The following is a 24,991-nucleotide window of genomic DNA, read 5'->3' as shown; positions in this document are numbered from 1 at the left end:
GCAGCCGCATTTGTGAATTTGGCACGCGCGATATATAATTTTGAGAATGCTGTAAACGTTCAAGAATGTAGTAACTATATACCACTGCTTCCTGATAAATATTCAGTTTTTTGGTATTTTTAGTTTGCCCATTACATGCAGTCAAACTTGACAGAACAGACAAAGCCCGAAAACGGCGTTGCCGTCTTGGGGCAGCCATGTTTTTTTTTTTCTTCGGATATATTTGTTTTTTTTAGAAAACATTTGTGATTTCGTTCCCTCCACATATTGGGGAGTAACGTATAAAAATATGAAGAAAAACAAAAATGCGAACCGGACTCGCGTGTTCGATCTTATCTGAACACACTCAACAGAGAACGACCGGTGGGCTCTAATAGACTACTTCCATAAAGCCCTGCATGCAACACGGCGCGCGTTGCACTCTGGGAAGTAGTTGGCCAGGGAGGAGAGTGGCAGGGTTTCGGTTTCGATCGACACGTCGACAAGAGATTATACAGAGAGCGTGTAGTAATAACGGCAGTTATCTCATGTTTTCTGGTCCCGAGAGCGTCATTTGTGGTCTCTAAACTAACCTAAATGGCCAGACCTCGAAGCTTTAGCACAAGCCCGAGACGTATAGCTTGTCTTAACACATGCTTGTTGTATTTTTTTACGTGAGCCTTTCTGTTAGCGTTTCGAGGTATGTGGACCAGCCAGTGCTGGGAATGTCGACGCTGCGAAGCTCGGGGATCTTGCTTGTGTACGAATTATAACAAGCTGCAGCAACCAATAAGTATGCACACATCGAGCTCGCGCCTTTACATTAGTGTTGTTGATCAGGAAGTTTGTTTGTTTCGTGCGTCCATAGACGAAATATTACTCTTTGCAATTACTGTTTTCTTAATACGCCTGAGTACGTGAGGTAAAACTCGGAGGCGCCATTGAAAAGCTCACATCTTCTCTCTCTGTACTGCCCCGCAGCACTGGACGAAGTGAAGTCCCCACCCGCTTGCATTCCACTAATATTCAACATCGCGTGTGCGCATAAAGTTATCCGGCAATCATATAGGCACATTCGCACATACAAACCGTTTTAAGAAAGCGAAAGTCGAGCACTTGTGTGAAAAACGTCGCACCGTTCGCCTGAAGTACGCCGGACGGGCATGAACTCCTATGCGGTGCGCCAAACGAACGAAATTATTCAAAGTGCATGTGACGGTTGCTAATGGCCATAATATTTGTTATGTGTTTGCTTTCTTCCTGCCTGAGTATTCCGAGATAATTTCAGACACACCGTTCAGGCACAAATCTTGGGCGTCAGTAAAAGCACGTCCTAAAAGGCTTAGCGAGGAGTAGGGACGCTTGTTAGGGCCTCCGTCGTAGCTACACAGTAAATATTTTAACACCCGAAATCGTGTTAAAAGGGTGTTTGTTTTAACCAACACCCTTCCTACACGCTTCCTACACCCTTTTTACACGATTTTGAGTATTGGTGGGTGTAACAAGGGTGTAGGAGAAGGCTTACACCCTACATACACCCCTCTTACACCCCTATCACACCCACAATTTGAAATATGCTCAAGAAATCGTGTTAGAAGGGTGTAGGCACTCGTCGCAACACCCCCCGTTCATAACGTGTAGAAAGGGTGTGATGGGCTTGTATGATTTCAAGGAGTCGAAGTTAACCACGTCGAAGAAACCCTTGTCTACGAGAGGAACCGATAAGGACATCGTGACATCGATTGATCGTCATCGCGGTATAGCTGCATGTGCCCCAAATCGATGAGCTAGCTATGAAATGAGTCGGAAAAAAAAAGTCGCCTGCATTAGCAAGCTTGAATTTTTTTCTAATATGTGCTTTAAGCGGTGGATTTTATACTTTGTGCAATACCAAGACGTAGCTCAAATTGCTTGGAATTATGTAGCGATGCATCGGTCCGGCGTCCCGTCAAAACTTCAGGACATCAACGAGAACGTGCAAGAATGCGCGTCACATTAATCTTACACAAATCCGCTTTCCCCTCTGTTCGGTCAATATCATTGTCATCGACGCCGTTTTTCTTCACGCCAGAGGAGAGGCCATTTATTCCTACCGGTTTTTGCCGAAAACCCGGCGCAAATGACGATGAGCAGTGCTCTATGCTTCCGTCCCCGGTCAAGTGGTTAACGGACGTCCACACACTTTTCCTTCACACGGTGTGAGACGGGCGTAATGTTGATACTGTCGATTACACCCATGATTTTATAACCGTTCATGTTTATTGCCTTGATGAAACAGTTGTTGATGTGCGGCGGCACCCACATCGAATATAATTAATCGCCACACAAAGGCGCGTATGATTAGGAAGTGCTAGAGAATGTTTTTTGCAACTCAGATCGAACTCTTCGTCCGAGAGGAGCCGAAAATTACGTGTCGCGCGTGCATCAGTTTTATCAGTTCAACTACGATTTAAAAAATCACCTCCACTCGCAAAAGGTGACCGAAGACGTGTAAATATACAGCCCAGGCAAGACACCGTATGTCGCCGGTACTGGATCTATTCGAAGAGATTGTGCCCACACCATTTTGGTTTAGCCAATATTTAACGAATGGGATGAGTCGCGCCAACAATATCCTGACATAACGTACGCGACGCCGTTTTTAGTTGAGTGTTGAGACTATCCTTCCGTGAATCTGCTATGCCGGAGAGGTATTTCTATTTCTTTGCCGCCTAAAATACGACGTTAAAAATAAAAAGATGAGTCAAAACAGAATCTGCTTGCTTTTAGCCCGAGAAGTCTTTCTCGGGCAAAAAGCGAGCGAATTCCGCTTTGCTTAATCTTTTTATTCATTTTCTTTCTAACTGCGCTGAAGCTTGGAACAAACAGTGGCGCCTTTTTTTTGGGTAGCACAAACTCACCTGACTGAACCAATAAATACACTTCCAAACGCATGAAGAAAAAAAGGAAAGAGAAAGAAGGAATTCAAACGCATAAACAAGACGACGATCAACGAGTTCTACCCAGAAAGCATAAGCCACTCCCCGGCTCCACACTTTTCGAAAGGGAACCGCCACTCGAACAACAACAGTTTCAAGGTCCCACATACAAAGCGACCCTCCCTGTGCAGCCCAGGAGGCAGCAGAGGGAGATTAGCAGCTTTGTCCACCCCCCTTTGACCTCTTCTTCTGATAAGCCTCCCCACTTTCTTTTGTGTCCGTGTGGCTGTGAGCGAGTGCGAAGGCCGCTTCTAGCGAATTAGAGGTGTGGAGCGAAACACGTGACCGCTCTCCGTAGGACAAAAACGCGTGGACGAACATTTGTCACGCGACTCGCTCTGACACGCTAATGGCTTACTGGGGTCATAGCCTTCGCCGTTTGCCAGTTTATGGTGAGTTGTAGGAACCACGTAAATCCGGTTTCCAAAAAGCGTCCGTCAGTGTTCTCTTTTTTGTGCAAGCAGGTCCTGACGAGTTCCATTTCGCGACTGTGGTTTTTCGTTGTGAACGGCCGGAATACATCTATGCCAACTTTTTCATCTATTGGCCATCTATTTCGTTGGAGTCTAGGGAATTATTGTGCTGTGTTTGTTGGACGAGTTTCGACAAAGAGCTGCTCATCGGCGGACCCGAGACTTCCGTTGAAAGTGATCGACCGCCTTCATCCTCAACATTGTGTTTGCGGTGTTTCGTGATGCCCGAATCGGATTGTGCATCTATCACGACAGAGAGCTGCTCATCGGTGACCGCGAGGCCTCCGTTGAATGTGAGCGACCGCCTTCATCCCCGGCATTGTGTTTGCGAATTGTTCTGTGCTGCCCGAATCGGATTATGCATCTATCACGGATTACATGAGATCGCTCTCTTATTTGTAAGTACTTTGCAAGCATGCTTAAAAACATGAGCTGCCGCTTGTGCCCCAAGTAACTTCCGGTCGTTCCGTTTTTCCAAGCCTGTCGAGTTTTGCTTACGTCACCAGTGCTAGAAAGAATAAATGTCGCAAGCAGGGTTCTCCCCAGGAATTTCTGAGAGGTGGACATTACCGGGGGGGGGGGGGGGGGGGGGTTAGAAAGTAACACCCCTTTCTAGGGTGTTAGACATTAATCACACCCCTTTTTAGGGAGTTAGATATCACACCCATCACTAAGGGTGTTAGAAAAATCTCACCTTTATTCTAGGGTGTGAGCATATCACACCCCTTTTTAGGGTGTCCGAAAATCACACCCCTTTCTTAAGGTGCTAAGACTTACACCCATTTCCTAGGGTGTTCTGTTACACGAATAAGGGTGCTCCCCATAGGACAAGCCATTTACACCAATGAGGGTGTTAAAATTTTAAGTGTGTAGCCGATCTCAGCGTTTGCGCAAACTTAATCTTCTGTCAGCATAAAATTTGAGTGGGAGATACATGATTACATGAGGAAGACATCATAGTAACTTTGATGCAGTAGTGAAGTCGAATTTATTGCGTTTCCTTAAACGTTTATGCGTCAACGCTGGGCTCAACTTCGATACTCCTGTGAGGATGCGGCTTGCTTTTCGCCCAATGAAGTAACAAGAAGCGGGCGTTTGGCAAACAAAATACGTGCAAGGCTCCAGGTGACCAAATTTCAGTTGTTGTTCACTGGTACTAGACTTGATTATTGAAATTGAACTCAAAGGTGAGGTGACTAAGCCACGTCTTACTACCTTTGCATACGCACTCATAATATCCGGTGTTTCCGGAACCAAAGAAAGTGCCCCGGTGTTCATTTTGTATCGCTCCAAAATGAGTGTATTGTACGTTTGTGAAAAGTCAGATAATCGATAATAGATAAGCATAATAGATAAGCAGCGCGTTCGGTCGCGGCGCGATAGCATGAGATGGAGCTGCTCAGTCGAAACCGAAACTGAGTGGCCAACTAGTTCCCAGAGTGCACTGCGTCGTATTTCGCCGCGATGTGGCGCGTCGGTTTTGGAAGAAGTCCATTCGGAACCTTGGCAAAAACGTTTGCGAGGAATTCGGCGACAGTGATTGGTCAGTGCCGCTCTTGACCCTGGCGCGAGCCAATCACGACGGTTGAATTCCTGGCCGACTTCTTCGCCAAGTGTCCCGATTAAAGCCGTAAGATAAGCCAGGCGATCAACAAGTTGAAGGAATAGGACATATCAGCCTGAGACTCCTGTCATCATGCTTCTCCACGAAATAAAAATATAAGTACTGTACTTATACTGTACAATGGGTGTGATACGCTATCCTCTGTTGCGCTTGTATTGGAAGCCTTCATTCAAGCCCGAACTTTCGTCTTCTATGAGCATGTCAAGAAACCGCTGTGAGAAGCTCAGAAATTGCCTTCATATTGTCGATGTGACTGGCGACCACAACGCCAATGACCGTCTCTGGAAAGTGAGGCCCATTCTGAATTCGCGTGGATGAACAAATAATTCCATTCAAAGGAAAGCTTGGTGTCAAGCAGAACGTCAAGGGCAAACCAAACCCTTGGGGCGTGAAGGTATTCATGTTGTGTGGCGCGTCGGGAGTAGTTTATGATTTCATCGTTTATCAGGGCTCCACAATAGAGCTGAGTTCTGAAAACAAACAAACGTTTGGTGTGACAGGTGCGTTTGTTTTGCACTTAGCATCAAGGATACCTGATGGCATCGGGCACAAGTTGTTTTTCGATAACTACTTTACCTCCCTGCCGGTGCTCCGTGTTCTTCTGGAGAAAAGAATTTATGCTGCTGGTACTATTCAAAAAAGCAGAACTGAAAAGTGTCCTTTGAAGACAGAAAAGCAGCTGAAAAGGAAGGAAGAGGGTCGTCTGACTACCTAGTGAGCAGTGATGGCAAAATCGTAATCACAAGGTGGATAGACAATCGAGCCGTAAACCTGGCGTCGAATTGTGTTGGCGTTGGCGACGAAGATATTATGAGCAGGTGGAGCAAAGCAGACGGCGACTACATAAGTGTCGAACGCCCTGCAGTTGTAAAGAAGTACAACGAAAGCATGGAAGGGGTAGACAAGACAGATTTTTTGGTGTCCCTCTACCGGACCTCGATTCGTTCAAGAAAATGGACGCTCCGTGTAATCGTGCACTTTTTCCATCTCTGTGTGACCAACTCCTGGCTCGAGTACAGGCATCATGCCCAGCTCCGAGGCATCAGCACGAAGGAGCAGATGGACTTACCAGAGTTCACCCTGGCTGTAGTTGAGAGCTTGGCAAAAGCTTGTTCCCTGAACTTGCCACGGAAGCGCGGGCGACCATCTGCCTCTCCGCTTCAACCGCTCAAGAGGCCCAACGCGACCACACTGAGACCAGTCCACGATGTTAGGTACGACCAGATTGGACACTGGCCTTCCGTAGAGAGAGAGCAGCAGCGATGCGAATTGGAAGGGTGTACAGGAAAGCCAAAGACAAAATGCCAAAAGTGCAACGTTCACCTCTGCTTGTCCAGTGGAAAGAACTGTTTTCTGGCTTTCCACACACGATAGCTTCAACCTTGGCAAGCAACTGTGCAGGAAAGCGCAAGAGTGCAGTGTGAACCTTCTTTGTATGCGCCGTAAATAACTGTTTTCTGTCTTTCCATATAAGATGGCAAGCAATTGTGCTCAGACCGAGCAATTTTCGGCAAAATAAAGTTCACCTTTCGACTTTGCGTTTGTACATTTTGTTAACCTCCAAGCCCTGACGTCCTATATATAGGACATGACGCAATCTCAAATGACAATGAGTACCAAAATAATCTTTTTGTTGCAAAGGCCTTTAAACAATGTATTTAAGAAAGTTCAGGCAAGAAAAAAATATCTGCACTGTAAAAAAAAAATATCAGGGCCGAAAGGGTACTCCAAACAAGATAAAATAACGGATCTCACGAGCTAGACTGTTCTGCGTAGCGACTTGTTGAAAACAATCACCAGCATGCGCGCTAATGGAGAATTTTTGTAGATCGTTCCGATACCTCCGATACCCCCGATAATGATATGATGCATGCGCAAAGGCGCCAGCGGAGTATCGGGTATCGTTATTGGAGCCATCGGAACAGTCTACTAAAACACTCCAATCTTCGAAAAAAGAAATCCCAGGTGGATTTCGTGGTTATCCTTCGCGAAAAATACCGGTCACATCATCAATCGCGTGATCACTCCTAGTCTGCACACCTGTGACTTTCTCCCCATTCCGCTGTCACCCCTCAGCTGATAAGAAAACAGAAATGTGCGTCCGCTAAACCAGGGACGTCTGGATGCGAGCCAGCGTTCCCTCAGCAGGTTAACCACTCTAGACACTGAGCGACAAGATTCAATAAATCAAAGGCATATGCATCATATTTCTCTCTAACTTCGATAACACTTCGGCGTCTGGTGAGTCTCGAGCATGTACGCGAAGCCAGAGCGTAAGGAAAGACAGCGAGCGCAAGCTGGATGCCGGGAAGCGTCCGAAAGAGACGTCCTTGTCGACTCCCCGTTAAGGCGGTGCATGCGCACCACTATTCGAGCAGACAAGCTAGCACATTGTGTGGTCACACCATGAAAAGTCGGTTGCAGGTCCGAAGAACGCAAATTTTAGTCACGGCGCACAGAGGAGGCTCGGCACGGACGTTGTACGGATGATGTGAACGGCAGTGGGATCGAGAGCGGAACCAAAAATGGCGTGAAAATCCACAGGATAGTGCCCAGGAAGCGACGCACAGACAGCAGCAATATAATGATAGTGAAAAATGCAAGCTCCGAGCTTCTGTTACTGTGACCCACGTTACGCGGCTGCGCAAATTAACTCGGATTCGTTAAAGTCTCTATGACATAAAACACACACACACACACACACACACACACACACGAGAGTCATGATCTTTTTATTTGTATTATATCCAGAATGCAGATTCGTACTCAATACGCGAGCATGTTTAGTGCTCAGAACGCCGCGAGAAGCCAACCAATCGATAGGTAATATAGATAATGCGAAAATGCGCCTACGTGAGTTTGTTTCCCCTCGACCTCAACCAATGTCGGCATGAGCTTGTCTGCTTTGTCATCGCGCGTTCGCTACGCGTTATCAATGTTGTCTTTTGATTGGTGAGCACCTCAAACGCTTTCGATCCGTCAAAGATGGATTATAGATAAGGTTCGGAGTTTTCTGTTTAAACCGATAAAAGCTGATAAAAGTACGCCGAATTAATTTTCGAAAATTCGGTTTTAACCAAAAAAAGTCAGTTTGTTGGTTCGGCGTTTTCGGTTTAAACCGATATATATCAATAAAAGTACGTCTAATTCGTTTTCTAAAATTCGGTTTCAAGCGCAAAAGGTCAGTCTTTTAGGGTCGCGTCGAGGCAAGTCGAGGTGGGTGGGGGAGGGGAGGGAGAGAGAGGGAGAGAGAGGGCTTCGCAAGGTTTGACACTGTGTGACCGTGATTTCCCTCTTCCAACGTTCAACATGCAAAAAAAAAAAAGAGGTCTTGGATTTAGCGTCGCGGGACATCTATGTCATTTCTGTGATAGGGCATAAAGTGTCAAGTTCCCGGTTCAAAAAAAAAAAAATTATACGTGGGCTATAGTTGGGTCAGCTTTCTGTGGCAATCCTAAGAAAAGATGAAAGCGCGTGTACAGTTGTTGGTGCACCCTCTCCCCTAGCATTGACTGCATTGCCAAAGAAAGCTGACCGCGAGTATACACCTTTCCAAAAATCGCTCCTAGGCCGCCGCCATGTTGCTGATGCTGATGCGGCTGGTGCGGCTCTCGCGCCCTCTATCAGCTAGAAATTTTCTGCCACTCTCTGGGACTGTGAAGACCCGCTCAGCGCGGTTCTCTACCTACGTTTTTGCGGTTTTGCATTCGACGTTTTCTCGCACCTCTTGAAAGTTTCTACTTAGTTCTTTTTATGCGTGCTGCGTACCCTTTCTGTGTTATCTTCCATTGTGAGAAATAAGGCTGGTAAGTGCCTGCCATTCAAGCTGTTCTGCTTTACTATCACGGGAAATGAAGGAGTTGAAGGACGTCGAACGACCCTCGACGCGATTTTGCGAACATTGTTCTCCCCCTTACAGATAATCCGCGTAGAATCCTCAGTCTTCTCCAAAAATAGTTGTCCGGGTTGAGGTGGGAAACGGGTCAGTCGCGTTTGTTCTTTTGCCTGGGTGCGGTTGTGAAAAAAGGAAGCTCTCCCCAAAACGTGCCCACAACGAAGTCATCTCGGATTCCGTCCGATCGTCAAGATGTGACTGTCGTCGACTGTGACTGTGTTATTTGAGATCTTTCTCAAATAAATTCTTTTTCAGATAACGCTGCATCGTGTGGTACGTACGATATATTGTTCGAATGTTAACACTTGCTAAATTGTTTGTCCGTGTCCTGTCCATCGGTAAACACCTTATTTGGGAGCGTAAAAAATGCATGCCTTTTGCCCTCTTCTGTTGCAATTTATTTTTTGACAGCAAAGCGCATTGTCGTTTCTCATGCGGCGAATCCCGCCGCACCGTCAAAACTTGTCGTAAGAAAAACACAAATCCGCAGTCGTTCTGTCGCGCGCGTACCCAACAAAAATTGTTCAACTTTTTTTTTTTTGCTTCTTTGTTTTTTTTTTAAGTGTGGTAGAATGCTTTCTTAATGTCCTCGGGAAAATACATGTACCATGAAACACAAAATATAGCGGGAAAAGACGAGAATTTAGCCGCCAGCAGCGTTTGAAACTGCGCCTACGCAGGCTGCGCCTATTGAAATCACAGTCCACTCGGTTAGGGTTAGGAGGGACGCCGGTGAGAGTCTAGCCTCAAACTCAGTGACTGGGCTCGAAAGCGGTTTGTTGAACCTGGGGTCGAGTGTTTTTTGGAAAGGTGTATAGACCATTCTATTTAGCGCCCTCTGGGCGGCACCATTTTGTTATTTTTGTTCGACAGCAGCGCCCTCTCCATACATCCGGGAAATTCAGCGGGTTCGGCGGGGTAAAACGAGAGAGAGGGCACGTGCCTGACTCCGCTAGCAGACGACAAACCGGGAGGTTGCCATTCTCCATCTTTGGGCTGTATCAGCGGGTTGTACGGAACATCGAACTCTCGCTCGTGGCTGCCGTTGTGAAGTGGTTCGCGTTCTTAGAATAGTTATGGCTACTCCAAAATCAGCCTAGAGCTCTCTGTTGTTCTACTTCGGTAAATGATCAACTGACACATCTTTTTTCCGTTACTTAAATAGCAGTTGAGTCAGCCGGCAGTACTACCCTCAACTACTGCGTGTATTGCGGCAGGAGAGCACGTTTTTATTTATTATTTCAGACATCCACTCATGGTCGCTAAAGGCCTATACCAGTACGAACTCTGCATAGTAAAAAAGGTACAGCCACCGGATTCACTTTTCGCCGGAAAGACCGGCCAGTCTGACGCAGTTTTCCCTGTTTTTTTTTTATTTGCACGCAGATAACAGCGCAATTGGACTCTGTTAGTATTTTTTATCTAGCATAGTAATACACGATAACTGGCATACCAAAATCTGCGCATCTCCGCTTGAAATTCCCAAAATGACGCGATTTTAAACAGAGTTTGTACGCCAGCCGGATGCTAGGTACCTCGGCGGCGGAGCAGACGACATACGGGCGAGAAGGGGAGGGCATTTTTTTTCTCTTTTTAACCACTCTGCTATGAACCTAATGGCAGTCTCGAACGAAGCGATTTACAGCGCGCGTCCCTGGTTTTGAGAGTGTACGTCAGTGTTGCCCGACTGTGCTGGGCTGTGGGTTTTCTCGTCAGTGGGCTGTGGCAGCCTGCGCAGGCGCACTCTCAGACGCTGCTGGAGGCTAGATCGCCACGTTTTATCTTGTCTTTCCTGTTCTATGGCGAATAGAATTTCTCGAGGTTTTTGAGAACACATTGTACTATTTTTGCGAACAAAAACAAACAAATGAAAGCTGTTTTGGTGAGTCCCGTCCATGACAAAACAAATACAACTGGAATGCTTTTTTATGTTGATCTTTTAACGGCATTATACACTGCGCCGTGTCAATCTAAAAAATTCTTAACTATCGAAAATATTTGACCACAAATAATAGCCTAATGGTATGGGCATTCCCCGTTCACAAGATGAGATTCAACGAGTCTCATCAATCGAACAACATATATTGTACGCACCTCACGGTGCCGCGTTATCCGAACAGGATTTGAGAAAGGTCTCAAATAACACCGCTTATCGAATATACAGTTTCCACAATTGTCACTTCACGACGAACGGACGGAGTCCCGCTTATAATAGGGCACGTCTTCAAGAAAGCTGCTTCTTTTGCACAGCACCAAAACAAATGAACGAACGTGTGTATCCCGTCCCCACCCGCCGGACCCGACCCTATCAACTATTTTTCGCGAAGACTCGGAATATAGCCGGAAAGGCTTTTCGAGATTATCTCAACGGAAATAATCCTCGAAAAATGTCGAATGGCCCGCGTCGCTGGCTACTTGACGTTCGCTTTCTTGTTTCTTCGTTCGTTTCCTGCGAAGGCCGAGCAGGCTACAGGCCCTGGTATTCCCTGGTTCTCACAGTGGAAGATGCACACAAAAACCTGAATAGGGAAATAAACCAAAAAACTTCCAAGAAAAGCCGGTGAACTGTAATGCATGATGCAGGGGGGAGTCGCGCTGACCCAACACGCTGACCAAGCTTCCACAGCTCAGGCGGGTGACAGAAATTTCTGGCTGATAGGGGTCGCTCGAATCGCAAAATGGCGCCGGCCAGAGAGCCCTTTCTGCAAAGGTCTATATTATAAGGTTTTTTGCTTCATGCCCTTAAGAGGACATTCAGGAAAGCCGTTAATAGCTTTCTTAACACCCTCTCTCAAACTTCCCTGTGGTTAAAAACATAAATACAAAGGATTTTTTTTTTCCATTTCACTGGATCCTGTACGGTCATCACCTCAGAGGGTCACGTCGTCAGAATGGGAAGGAAAAAGAAGCGCGCTGAAGATTATGCCCGCGAATTCCGCGATTTTGAGGTGTGTCCTGACGGAAGTTGTAGCGATGAACACGCATGTATATGTGCCTTTAATCTTTGAGCGATCACAAATATCACAGCGACAAGAATCATCTGATCCAAAGTCTGATGGTGTTTCTTTCATATTCACCAAAAAAACGGTAAAATTTTTTTGGGAATAAATACACATCGAGAAAAAACGAAAACTGAATTTTAATATAAACACCGAAAAAAGTACGCCGAATTTCGAAATATAAAAAGCCTAAAACGTGAAACCCTAATTATAGAACACTTGCTCGCCGTATATAGCTATTTCTCCGCATAATCACCGCAAAGCTTTAGGCAGTAATTATGACGTGGCACAATGTTTTGGTTGCCCTCCTCAAGAGAGAATGCCGCCAAGGTTCTCGGTTATTCCATTACACGTCACCAATATCGTAATTTACCACAGACGTGTGTTCTGCGCACAGACAACTTCACGAAGCTTCCTGAAGGACGATCGATAACCCTAAGCAAAGGGGTCAAGAAAGAACGTCATTATCAACTGACGGGCTTGTTAAGCTCGTGATGAAATGACTGGGAGCCCAGGCGACAACCTTAGAAGAGATCATCTAAAAGCCTATGTCACATCCTAATAAATGCCTCAATAAAGTTGTGATATACGTGCAGAACTAGCTAGAGTATAGGTTTACATGTGTAGATTTAAAGATTTTTAGTCACTCTTTTTTTTTTTTTTTAATTTTCACCAGTTCATCGGAAGTTAAGAAAACAAAACACTTCGTTTTAGTTGTCAACTGATTCTGTATACGAAAATGTACACGACTCGATAGCGCTCGTGCGTACAGCGGAACGGGAAAGTCTTAGAACTTTATGAGAAGAGCCAGAGTTGTCGAAATCGTTGTGAAAGGAAACAAAATAGCCACCCTATTGAAAATTCCATCAAGCTACGTAATTTGGGACACTGACTGCCAGTCAGCAGCCTTGGTGGAACGTGATGGACCATCAGTCGTCATCTGATGGTCCATCAGATGACGTCTGACTGCCACTGCCAAGGGAATTTCATCAACAAGGGCAGCATTTATATAAGAATAAAGCTATACGCATTCATAAATATCGCGAAATGCCTCAATAAAACAACATGTTCGAGAAAATAAAAAAAATATAAAAAATGTAGCACCACCGCGGATCGAACCCGTGACCGCTGCGTAGAAATCGGGCGCCATAACCGCTATGCTACGCCACCGCTACAGAAACTCGATTTAACTATTCGTTTTATACGAGATGCTTCGGCTGCAAATGCAGTTAAGCCGTCAGCATGTTATGCAAAGCACTCGTACATCACTCGCCGTACTTCAGTTCTACTCACCTGCCATGTAGAGTACTTTCGCGTCGTAGAACGATCCTTTTGTTCGCGCGTCATCGGCCCAGTAGACCTGGTACACATTGTCGTCTTCAACTACACCGCTAAAGTCCCTTACATCGTCGGAACTCACAACAGGCTGGGTCTTGTCGAGTAGAAATTCTACTAAAACATAAGACATTGTAGAGCCCGAGCAGGATCGACAGGTTGGAGCAGGCGGGCAAACAAAACGAGTCGAGAGCGATCGTTCATGAAAGCTCGGCGAAGCCTCTATGGGCGAAGCGAAGTGCGAAGTGTCCTGTTCGGCGCTTCGGCGGGCTTCTGATCACGGTTGTCGGTCGGTTGCGTGTCATATCTCTAATGTCAGCGGTTTTATGGGCTCACGTCTCGAAATCGTTTTCTCGTGCATAGATTACTTTTCGTATTCATAGATTTGACGAAATAGTGGTATCCGAACGAACTTTACGTCCTTTGACCGTAAGTCTGTCTGCACGTCAAAGCTTTCTGACGTACAGTCAGAGACAATCGATGTACAGTCAGAATCACCACCAGGACATCCTGATGGCATTTCGCGGCGGCCGACTGCCACCAGGAAACCATCAGAAAGCCGACAAGTGGGGTCTGACTGGAGTTTGACTGTCGGTCAGAGTAACTTGTTGGCCAATCAGACATGCTTGACGTACAGTCAGGCACAGTCAGCGGTCCACTAGAAAACATTGACTGCCAAACAGCGTTACATTGATGGATTTTTCCTTCGGGCATGTAGACAGGCTGGTGTGGGTCGGGCGCCGCTGTTTTCATGGCATGACGATTGATATTGGTGAGTCGCAAGCACGTATGTAGAGCTGCCATTCGTGCTTGGCAGAGGTCGACTATATGTACTACAGACTTTACAAACGTCTTGCTCAGTGTTCTGTACGTCTTTCTTCGACTATATTCATCACACCCAAACGTGAAAATACGGACGGGTCTTGATTCAGTGATTTCAATATCCTTTTTTTTTTTACATTTTACTGCAGCCATTATCTTAGACTGTTTCGCTTCTTTCTTTAAAGCAATGAGTTCGAAGTCAAACTAATGGCTTATATGGCCAAGCCTATTCCCATGGTTGCTTCAATAAGGGGGAAACAGGTATCCGGAATCTCTGTAAATGAAACTGACAGCACGGTATGCGAAAACAAATACAATTTGCGAACCAATAAAAGAAGAAAAAGGTGCCCAATTAAATCCGTCTTAAATGTATTCTATTTTTTCTACTTCGAGTCTATGCAGAGTAAAACGCGTTTTCATATTTTGATTTCTTAGTTTCAAATGCGGTTTGTAACTTGCGCAGAAAGTCGACGGCCTTAATATATGGCACTACAAATAGTGTAATACAGACAGTGTTGAGAAAGTAACAGTTATTTTGATACCTAATATTTTATTCTCGATAGTGTCTGGCCAGTGAAAACATTTTCCACGTAACTTTGTGGGAAAATAAAAAAATGCATATATTTACGGCATTCTTAAAACATAATTATTACGTACGTGAAACATGCATTCGGTAAACGCAAACGCCGTTTTTCTTCTCTTTGAGGTTTGCAGTGTTGATTGTAAACTATTGCAATCAGGTTCATTCAGTCAGTTGAGAGTGATAGTCTTCCCTCCAAAGAAATCTTCAATTAGTTCTACATGCCGTGTAAATGGCCTACCACGTTTACTCCCAAATATTCTTGCTCCTGAATAATAAAATTGTTTTGTTGTAGTGGTACAAATTTCGGTGATCCTGATTGGTTCTCAATAATTGTATCAATACCCGAAAATAAAGATAAAAATATTTTTCACGCAAATTTTTGTATAAATTTAAAAACATACGTAGCGACATTCTTGCGCATCCTGTGCTGGTTTCTGTTTTTGACATGTTTGTTTAGATGAACCTCAATGAAGTGTTAACCGGTGCGTAACTAGATTTTGCATTATAACGGGAACAGCTATCACAAACCTTTGCTTGCAGGGAAACCACCCAGACCCGAGGACAAAGTAGAGGGATATTATCCGACAATCGTTAACAAAACGAGCAAAAGGCATGGTCTTGTCGTTCAAGATTACTGGGCTGGAAAGTACCTGGGGCACTTGGAACTTGAATTCAACCACGACGGATCCCTTAAAGCATGGTCTGGCAACCCTATACTACTAGATAACACGACTAAGGAAGGTAAAGCTTTCTATTTATCTTTATGCTTAAATAAACTGCGTGTGCGGAGGTTCTTACAGGGTCTATATTGTAAAATGCCCAACCTCGTAGAGGTAGCCAGGTTGTGCAACGAGTGAGCCTGGCCAGTTGCGGTAGAGAACGTTTGTTAATCCGCGCCAAATAATGTGAAAAATGGTGGTAGGGCTGTGATGCTGCATGCATAATCCCAAGGAGAACGAAGTTATTAGGGTTTCAAGAAATAAATTCTAGATGTTGTTAATACAAGGACATACGTATAGACATTGAAACAATTTTCAGGCAACTGATAATAGGGGTTCCTGTCCTTGGAATATCTTGTTAGTTAAAGGGATACTACCACGAAATTTCGGTGCTTATGTTTTGGTTTATATGTGTTAAAAGGAGCAGTATCACATCGAACACACCAATATCTTGTTAAAAGAAGTCACGAAAAGGAATTTTAGAATGAATTAAACGATTAGCAAAGAGCACTTGGTGGATGTCGCTAACGCCTCGTTTGTGATGCCCGTCTAGGAACCTTGAGAGGTAGTGACGGCAACTGTCTCGCCTCCGGCCACGACGAGAGAAGAGGGCAAGGAGGAACTCCCCTCTTCCCGAGAATTCATTTTGTGTGTCCCAGAAGTCGCTATTGACCCTCTAGAAGATTATAGAAGATAAGCCCGTCACTCAAAATTTTTACAAAAGCAGCCGCTTCGGTGGCTGGAACGACTAGGCCATCCTCTCGGCGTTAGCCTCGCCCTAGATTAGCTCGCCCCGAGACAAACTACGTCACGATTGCGTTAGATGTCACGTGCTCTCCGCTGGCTGTTCTCCGAGTGTTTGCCAGAGTGGGCCGTTTATAACGAAAAATACAGCCATCAGGCTCAAAATACAAACATGCGATTGTCATTTACGGATATTGTGGAGCATATTCAGCCTATTTTTGAACACGACGGGTATATTTAAAATTTCGTTGAAGTATCCCTTTAAAATAAACGCGATCAATTTGCATGTACAAATCAGTGCATTATATAGGAACTATTTTCCCATTAGAAATTAAATGTAAGACACAGTCACCGTAGCAATGGTGAATCCGGCAGACCCACACCTTTTCGCGCGGTTATCCAGCAAAATAGAGCCCCTAAATGTTCCCAGTGTACCGAGACTTCCATGAATTCATTGAAAGCCACATCAGATCACTAGAAATTACGACAACAATATTGCCACGCCGGTCGCCGAGAGATCTCGTGCTTGGCCGGATAGTTACCATGTTTGGCTTTCGCGCGGAGGCTCCATGTTTGACTCCTGGGAGCAAGCGCTTTCTTTATTTATTCTTTCAATTTAGCGTTTTCGTAAGTTCGAGAACCTTCTCCTCTGATCGAGGCCCGAATTTCTACGCGCCAAATGTTCTACGCCGAATGTTGCAGACGCTCACGGGTGTACATACGGGGCTCCGCGTGGACACTGGAGTCGTTCTTTCGCCTGCGATCCATTCTGCTGTTACGCCGTCATCGATGCCTCTGACGTCCACTATTCCCAATTTATTTTTATTTTGGTTTCGAACAAGTTAGCCACATTAAACGTTTAGTTTCTCCACTTATTTACCGCCTCATCAATTTCCATTTGTGACATTTTTGGTGGAGTACCGTATTCTATGCCAGTGAAACGTACCCCACAGAAGGTCTGTTGGGCTCGATGTTATCACGTCCCGGAGTGCTGATCCCCGTCGACGAGCCCGAAACCCGAGCCAGCCTCTGCACTCAAGAACAGTCCCTTCAGTTTTGACGTTTACCCGAGAAGTCGATAACCAAGGCGACGACAATGTCCCAGCAGAACCCGGCCGCCCTTTCCATCGTCTACTTGCCCGTCGCTCATTGTACGCCGACTTCCTTCCGCGGTGACATCCATGAGGACGTCGAGGACTGGATCCAGCACTGCGAGCGTGTGGCGCACCACAACAAATGGACTACAGAGAAGTGCCTGCAGAACCTCTAGTTTTCGCTGCAGGGTACTGCGAGGCACTGTTTCGAAAAACATGAGGCTTCGTTTACGTTGTGGGACACCTGTGTGGTCGAGTTGTAGCGGACTTTCGCCGCCCAATACCGACGGGAAAGGGCAGAGGATATTGAGCGAATTCGAACCCAAAACCCCAAAGAAAGCGTCACCAGCTTCGTGGACGTTGTCCGGCGCCTGAGCGTCCTTACAGACCCGCACGCCACAAGCGACGGGCTACCGGTCCTTGTGCGCGGGGTTGGGGCGACATCTTTGAAGGCCTCGTTCGCAACCCGCCGGCAACCGCCGAAGCCTTTGTGACTGAGGCAACAAACATCCAGCGCGTCCTCTAAGCGCGCGCTTCCCACTACCAGCGACATCCACGTGTCGCTGCATCCACGATGCTTAGCGGCGAAAACGATCCTGGTACGCCGTACATCCACTAAATTACCCGTGAGTTTGTCCGGGAGGAACGCCGAAGGTTGCTGCCAACTGCTTGTCGTCCAGCGACCTTCTTCATTGCCGAGGCTGTCCTCGCGGAAGTGCATCGGGCGCTGCAACCAGTGATTTCCGTCACCATGGTTGCGCTAGAGGAGGGTATACGCTGATCTACGTTCCCGTGACCCGACAACCGCCATAAGTTCTCCGCCAAGCCCCGACGCCACCCCGACGAGACACCCCAATGCCGCAGCATCCTTGACGCCAGGAAGAATGAGCCCAGTCCGTGTGCCCGGAACGACCCTCGCCGAGAAAGACCGACGTACGGCGAACGGCCGACCGACGCCCACTCTGCTACAACAGCGAGAAAGCCGACCAAATTAATCGTGGATGCCCCTACCGCCCACTTGGGCTGCGTCGGTTCCACCCGAGCAGCACGCCGAAGGTATGGCGAACGCCCTCGCGACATCGAAGAGTACCTCCGACACTCGCCTTCCCCAGCGCCGTTTTTCTGCCGTCAATCCCGCTCACCAGCGACACGACGTTCTGCGTCTCCAGCGCCACGACTCCGCCGATAGAGCCTATCTCCCCTGCGTCGCCGGGAAAACTAAGTGTGGCAACGCCTGGCGGTGATGTTGCCGAAGACGCCCGAAGTGAAGAGACTCCAAGAATGCCGGAGTGCTGCCCCTCTCCCGACGCCACGCATCGCAACGACGCACCTGCAACGGTGCCAAACAACCTAAATGTTGTTATCGACGGCCACGACGCATCGGCCCTCCTAAACACCGGAGCAGACTATTCAGTCTTGAGTGGGAGGCTCCCTCCGCCACCTTCGGAAAGCTGCGACGCCCTGGGGCGACCACGGATTTGAACCGCCGAAGGACACCTTATTACGCCCGTCGGAAGGTGCACTGCCCGAGTCGAAATTTACGGCGAGACGTGTCCTGTGAAATTCGTGGTTCTACAATACTGTGCCAGAGACGCCATTCTTGGCATGAGCTTTTCCTGCGAATACAGTGCCGTCATCGAGCTTGGACAGAACAGATTCACGCTACAGACACCTGTTCCGCTTCCAGAGGAACCCCAAATAACGTCAGTCACCATCCAAGATGCTGCCGTCCACGTAAACCTACGGCCGCGATTAATTGCGTTTTTTTTTTACCTGTCGTGACCAATGCAGTTAGTTCCCTGCGGCGAAGTTGTTTTTGGAACGCAACATTCAAATGTTCCTGAAAAGAGGAATAGGCATTGGAAGGTGGGCCACTGAACTTCAGAATGGACCCCTTAGCGAAAACTAATACGTTTGAAATATACCACATTCTAATTTGAGTGTATTTGAAATAGAGTTCATAATTTTAAGTACACGAAAAATAGACCGAAAATATAAACTTATTTTTTTTTTTACTTGTACTAAAATATACTTCTAAAAATCATTTTAAAATACCTTTACTTAAACTACATTTGAAGTTCTCTTCATGCGTTTTGAAATATGTAAATACTAAATTAATAGGCACAAAATACCTTTCACGTATATTTCTCGAAATATTTATTTAATTCATGCAAAATATACTCCAACCCTAAAAAAATGAAGCAATCAAAAATACGTGCAGAATACTCTTAAAATACCTGAAAATCGTAAATACTGTTGTGTTATACTCGAAGTACCTTTTGACTTCAATACTTTGGTAGTTTGACTTAAACTACCGAAATATTGGAAAGCTCCCCTTCTAGAGGTTCACTTCAAGTAGATATGGAGTACACTGAAGCGCCTAAATACAACATTTGATTAGTTTGTCAACTGAATTACGGAGCATCGCACTGATAAATCAGCACAGTTTATGTTATTGTTTCCTTTTTTCTATCAAGGACACATCTGATCAGTTCCTTGCACACCAATCACAAACGGGGTTCGGGGACTACAACTACAATATTTGCTGATGCTGGAAAGCTTCAGCAGGTGCTGTGACCAGATACGTTTGGAGTGGTTTTGTTAGCACAATGTTAGTTCACTGAACGTGTATACTCACCATTGTACGTGATGTGAATAGTGACTTTAATATAGTGATATTAACTACCATATTAAATAGTCAACTACTAAAATGGAAATGCAAAACAACTACTGTAAGATATTTATTTTTCGCGGGCTCATTTCGCGATTTAGGTCAAAGTTGGAGTTTTGGAATAATTCGCAAATTCTAATTTTCTCGACGCGCTGGGATCGCAATATAGATTTTAATATTTTTGCATTTTGCCGGAATTGTTCACGGGACCTATTTTTTGGAATTGTAGGCGATTCGCGAACTTTGCGAGAATTAGGTCCTCACGAAAATAAAGTAGTTTACAGTATTTTAATGTGAAGATACTGCCTTGATTCGCTTCGTCCTGAGTGGTGCTACGCAGAGAAGCAATAACATGTATTTTATGAGCCGTTTGTGTGGATATTGTTTTAAGGACTGCGCCGAATTGTTATTAGTTGTACCAATGCCTTTTACTAAGAGATATCGTCCACGAACATCAAAACACTGTTTCCCCTTTGACAGACTCCCGAGGAGAAGATCGAATACTTGGAACCTTAATAAGCGCAGAGGTGGTCACCGAAAAAATGATTACCTTCAATATGTAGGCTATATAAGGCTCTAGAGCAGTCAACGGGACTGTGAATGGGCTGTTCAGTGCGTCATGGTGTTTGTGTTTGTGTTCGTTTCTAATGTACCTTTGTGAGATGTATCTAGTAGTGCCTTCAAATACCACAGAAACACTATTTTCTGACAAAATCGAAAATAAAAAAAAAAAATTGTGTAACCGGTTTTTAATGCACAAATGGCATCTTGAGTGTGAAGGGATAATATTTTTGGTATACCTAAAATATTTTTTGATTCATATTTATAATGTATTTTGAATACATTACGCGCGTATTTCGAATGCGGCCAAAATAATACAGAATAAATACAAAATGAATATTCGTACTAAATATATTTCAACTACGTTTGAAGTACGGCCTCTTTTTGCTAAGGGACGCGCTCTCGTCCTCGTAAAGAAGTTCCGACAAGACATGCAACACCTCACGAAAGGTGCCGCTGTGGTCCTCGTCAAGGAATTACGGAGCTCAGCCGATATCGCCGCGATTGCTGAAGAATCCTCGTGACCTCTGCAAAAGAGTACGTCGCCTGCCCAGCTCGATATTCACCCCCAAGCTTGCAGGCCCAAAACGAGGGCAGCTAATTAACCTCCTCGTCGAATACAGCTATTGCTTTGCAACGTCATCGAAGTGGCGCAAAACCACCGTTGCGAAGCCTCGCGTTGTTACCAAGGACGACGCGCTCCCTGTGGATTGATTGCTACACTGTAAGAAATTCCTGCGCGCCTACTTACCCGCAAAACACTCGAAGAGCCAATCTCTGCGATCTACGAAATCAGCTCAGCGAATGATAAAGCGAAACATCCGTTTCGACCTAAAAATAAAGTCTGCTCCGTTGCATTATGCAATGCAAAGCGTCATGCCTGCATTGCGTAATGCAACAGCGCAAACTTAATTTTGAGGTCTATACGGATGTTCCACCTCTCGTTCGGTGAGCTCATTTCGTAGGTCACACAGGCTGACTCTCGAGTGTTTGGCGGGTAAGTAGATGCGCAGACATTTCGTAGAGTGTATGCAGAGTCTCCGTTAAAGAAAGGGAGATGATCCATGAGCAAGTTCAAGAGATGCTGAACGACGTCATAGTCCAGCCTTCAAGCAGTCCGTGGGCCTCTCCAGTCGTGGTGGTTAAGAAGTACGGAACGCTTAGGTTCTGCGTAAACTACCGGCAACTGAACGCAATGACGAAGAAAGACGTCGATAAAGTCCTCCGCATAGACGATACGCTAGACCGGCTGCGTCACTCTCGATACTTTTCATCGATGGACCTGAAGAACGGCTACTGCCCATTCGATAGTGTTTTCAAGCGGATGCAACGAGCCTTTGCGACGACTCCAAGTTCTTTCCCGAGCCATACAGATTTCTGGACTCACCCTCAAGCCATCCAAGTGTCGGTTCGTCTATTACAATCTGAAGTTCCTAAGCCACGTGGTTAGATACGATGGCGTTAGCCCAGACCCAGAAAAGATTCGCGCCGTCGCGGCGTTTTTGGCGCCGACAGACGAGAAGGCCGTCCGAAGCTTCTTTGGACTATCTCCGCACTATCGGCGGTCAGTTCGCGTTTTCGCAAGGATTTACGAACCGCACACAAACCTCACAAAGGACGCCGTCAAGTTCGAATGGGCCGACGAGCAGCAGCAGGCATTCGACGAGCTGAAGCAAAAACTCCAGACTCCTCATATTATTGCATACTTCGATCAGGATGCCGACACCGACATTCACACGGACGCAAGTAACGCAGGACTTACCGCGGTACTGGTACAAGTTGAAGACGGCACCGAGCAAGTCATCGCCTACGCCAGCCGGACACTGTCCAAGGCGGAGAAAAATTACTCCACGACTGAAAGAGATTGTCTTGCGGTCGTCTGAGCAATCACGAAGTACCATCCGTACTTGTACGGGAGACCGTTCCGCGTAGTTAAGGACCGCCACTCGCTCTTCTGGCTTGCAAACCTCAAGGACCCTTCCGGACCTCTCCAGTCGTGGTGGTTAAGACGCAGCCGGTCTAGCGTATCGTCTATGCGGAGGACTTTATCGACGTCTTTCTTCGTCATTGCGTTCAGTTGCTGGATAGAGTCTCCAACTACAGGAGTTAAACACGACTGTGGTCTAAAAGTCAGGCCGCAAGCATCGCGATGCTGACTGCCTGTCCAGAGCCCCTGTCGAGATAACTTCAGGCAGCAGTGTCGACGATGACGACAGGTGCTTCCTAGGCGCATTGACGACATGGCACGACGTCAACGAAACGATTTCGAGCTGCGGGCCCCAATCGAACACCACGAAGGGCGAGGGGGTACTATCCCCCGTGTCTTCTTGACAGCCCTGCCAACCTTCGCCATTAGACAAGGTTTTGTTACAAAGAAAACTTCGGGAGACAACAACTCGCCATGGCTGCTGGTAATCTTCACCGACCTTAGAGAGGAGACCTTCCAAGACTTTCACGACGACCCGACGTCCGGACACCTTGTATGGTACGCTGTCCTGAATTCGCATAATGCATTACTGGCCCAAGCTTCACAAGACCGTTAACTTTTACACACGATTGTGCGACGAGTGTCAGCGACGCAAGAGCCCGATTGCTCCCCCGACACAATATTACAGCAGCCGATTGCTCCCCCGACACAATATTACAGCATATCAAAATGTATGTACTTGGTCCTTTTCTAGTGTCGACGTCTCGAAACTGCTGGATAAATGTAGCCACCTATTACCTTACCCGGTACACCGAGACAATTGCCCTTCCGTTGGCCGTCTGTCATCGAATTGGAAGGCAAACCTTGCCCGGCTTGGGCGCGATCAGGCAAAAAAAAGGCAGCCTCAATATGCAGAATTGAATGTGTGCTACTTTAAGTCCCTTGCTACAACCAACTCGTCTCTCACCCAGCGACCGATCACAGTCCACCGAAAATTGAGAGCGGTCCATCGCACTATGTTTCTTGATTTTTTCTTCCGGTGTGAAGCAACCGAGAGGATTGATAATTGTCTCTTTCAATCAAGCGGGAGCTACACAGCATGTATACTTACGCTTCTGATGCACTTTAGACGGCGCGCTGAAATCGATTTTTTCTACTAAATGCGCTGCAATATACTACAGTCGTGCAAAGGGGTGGTGGAAGAATACAGTGAAGAAATCAAGGAATGAAATTACCTTGTTCTAAAGAAACAATACAAAAACTTGTTCTGGCTAATCTACGCCGCCACTTTACAGGCGATGCACGCATAGCAAGAAATGCTTCCAACAGATGGCGAACGCCGCGTCCAGAGAGTGCCGGCCGACTCGGGTTCTTTAGTAAGATCCTCTGCTATAAACTCGAATCGGCCGGAACTCCCTCGACGCGGCGTGCGCAATCTGTCGGTAGCACTTCACTCTACTCGTGCATCGTTTGCAAAGTGGCAGCTTAAATTACCCAGAAAAGTGTTTTCTTTTCTGTTTTGTTTTTTGAAAGAGGCAAGTTCATTCCTTGATTTTTTCACTCTATGCTTGCACCCCCTGCTTGCACCTCTGTAGTAAATTGCAGCGTTATACTCTAAAAAAGGCTTGAGGTACACCTACGCACTTCTTATGAGTTGTGAATGCGAAAGCATGTGTGCCATTTTAGAGCGCAGCTCTTAGGGGCCCGTTCCCGGCTTGAGCGGCGTCGGCGTCGGCGTAACCAAGGTCACCCCAAGGTCAGGTGACCCCCAAGGTCATCCCAAGGTCACGTGACCCCCAGAGGTCACGTGACCCCACCCCTCGAGGTCACGTGACCCCCCTCCTTCAAGGTCACGTGACCCCCTCCCCAAAGTCACGTGACACCCCCTGAGGTCACGTGACCTCCGCGATGACGTCATCGTCACTGATGACGTCACCGTCATCCGCATCGTCATCATCATCATCACTGATGACGTCACCAGTGACGTCACTGATGACGTCAGCGGCATCCTCATCGTCATCGTCATCATCACTGATGACGTCCCCGGCATCCGCATCGTCATCGCCATCATCACTGATGACGTCATCAGTGACATCACTGATGACGTCACCGGCATCCGCATCGTCATCGTCATCATCACGGATGACGTCATCAGTGACGTCACTGATGACGTCATCGAAATCCGCATCGTCATCGACACTGATGACGTCATCAGTGACGTCACTGATGGCACCATCGGCATCGTCACATGACCCCCTAAGGTCACGTGACCCCCCCCCCCCCCAGGTCACTTCACCCACCCCAGTACCCTTCTCTCCTCCCCCTCAAGAGCTGCGCTCTAATTCGGTGTTACAGGGAGTTGTAAACGGCTTTCACTTTTTCTGCTCCCTCATTTTGCAATAAAATGCTTAGATGGGCCAGTTGGTACATCGTGGGAAAATAAGCGTAAAAAAAACACGGACAAAGAGTAGATTGACAACGACACAGGGCGCACTCTCAACTGAATTTATTAGGAAAAAAACACAAACTTATATACCAATGGGAGCACACTATCAGACACCACACGTCACGTTAGTCTCCGCCCAGA

General features: G+C 46.5%; 1 pseudogene; it reads left to right on the top strand.

Moving 5' to 3' along the window:
* LOC120836231 overlaps window positions 1-24,991 on the top strand; it is an 85,827-nt pseudogene that overhangs the window by 33,902 nt on the left and 26,934 nt on the right.

The sequence above is a fragment of the Ixodes scapularis genome, unplaced genomic scaffold (genome assembly GCF_016920785.2).
Source record: "Ixodes scapularis isolate PalLabHiFi unplaced genomic scaffold, ASM1692078v2 PGA_scaffold2__306_contigs__length_199485367, whole genome shotgun sequence".
Classification (NCBI taxonomy): domain Eukaryota; kingdom Metazoa; phylum Arthropoda; class Arachnida; order Ixodida; family Ixodidae; genus Ixodes; species Ixodes scapularis.
Note: the sequence above shows the minus strand (reverse complement) of the source record. Positions and strands in the feature narration are given on the sequence as shown.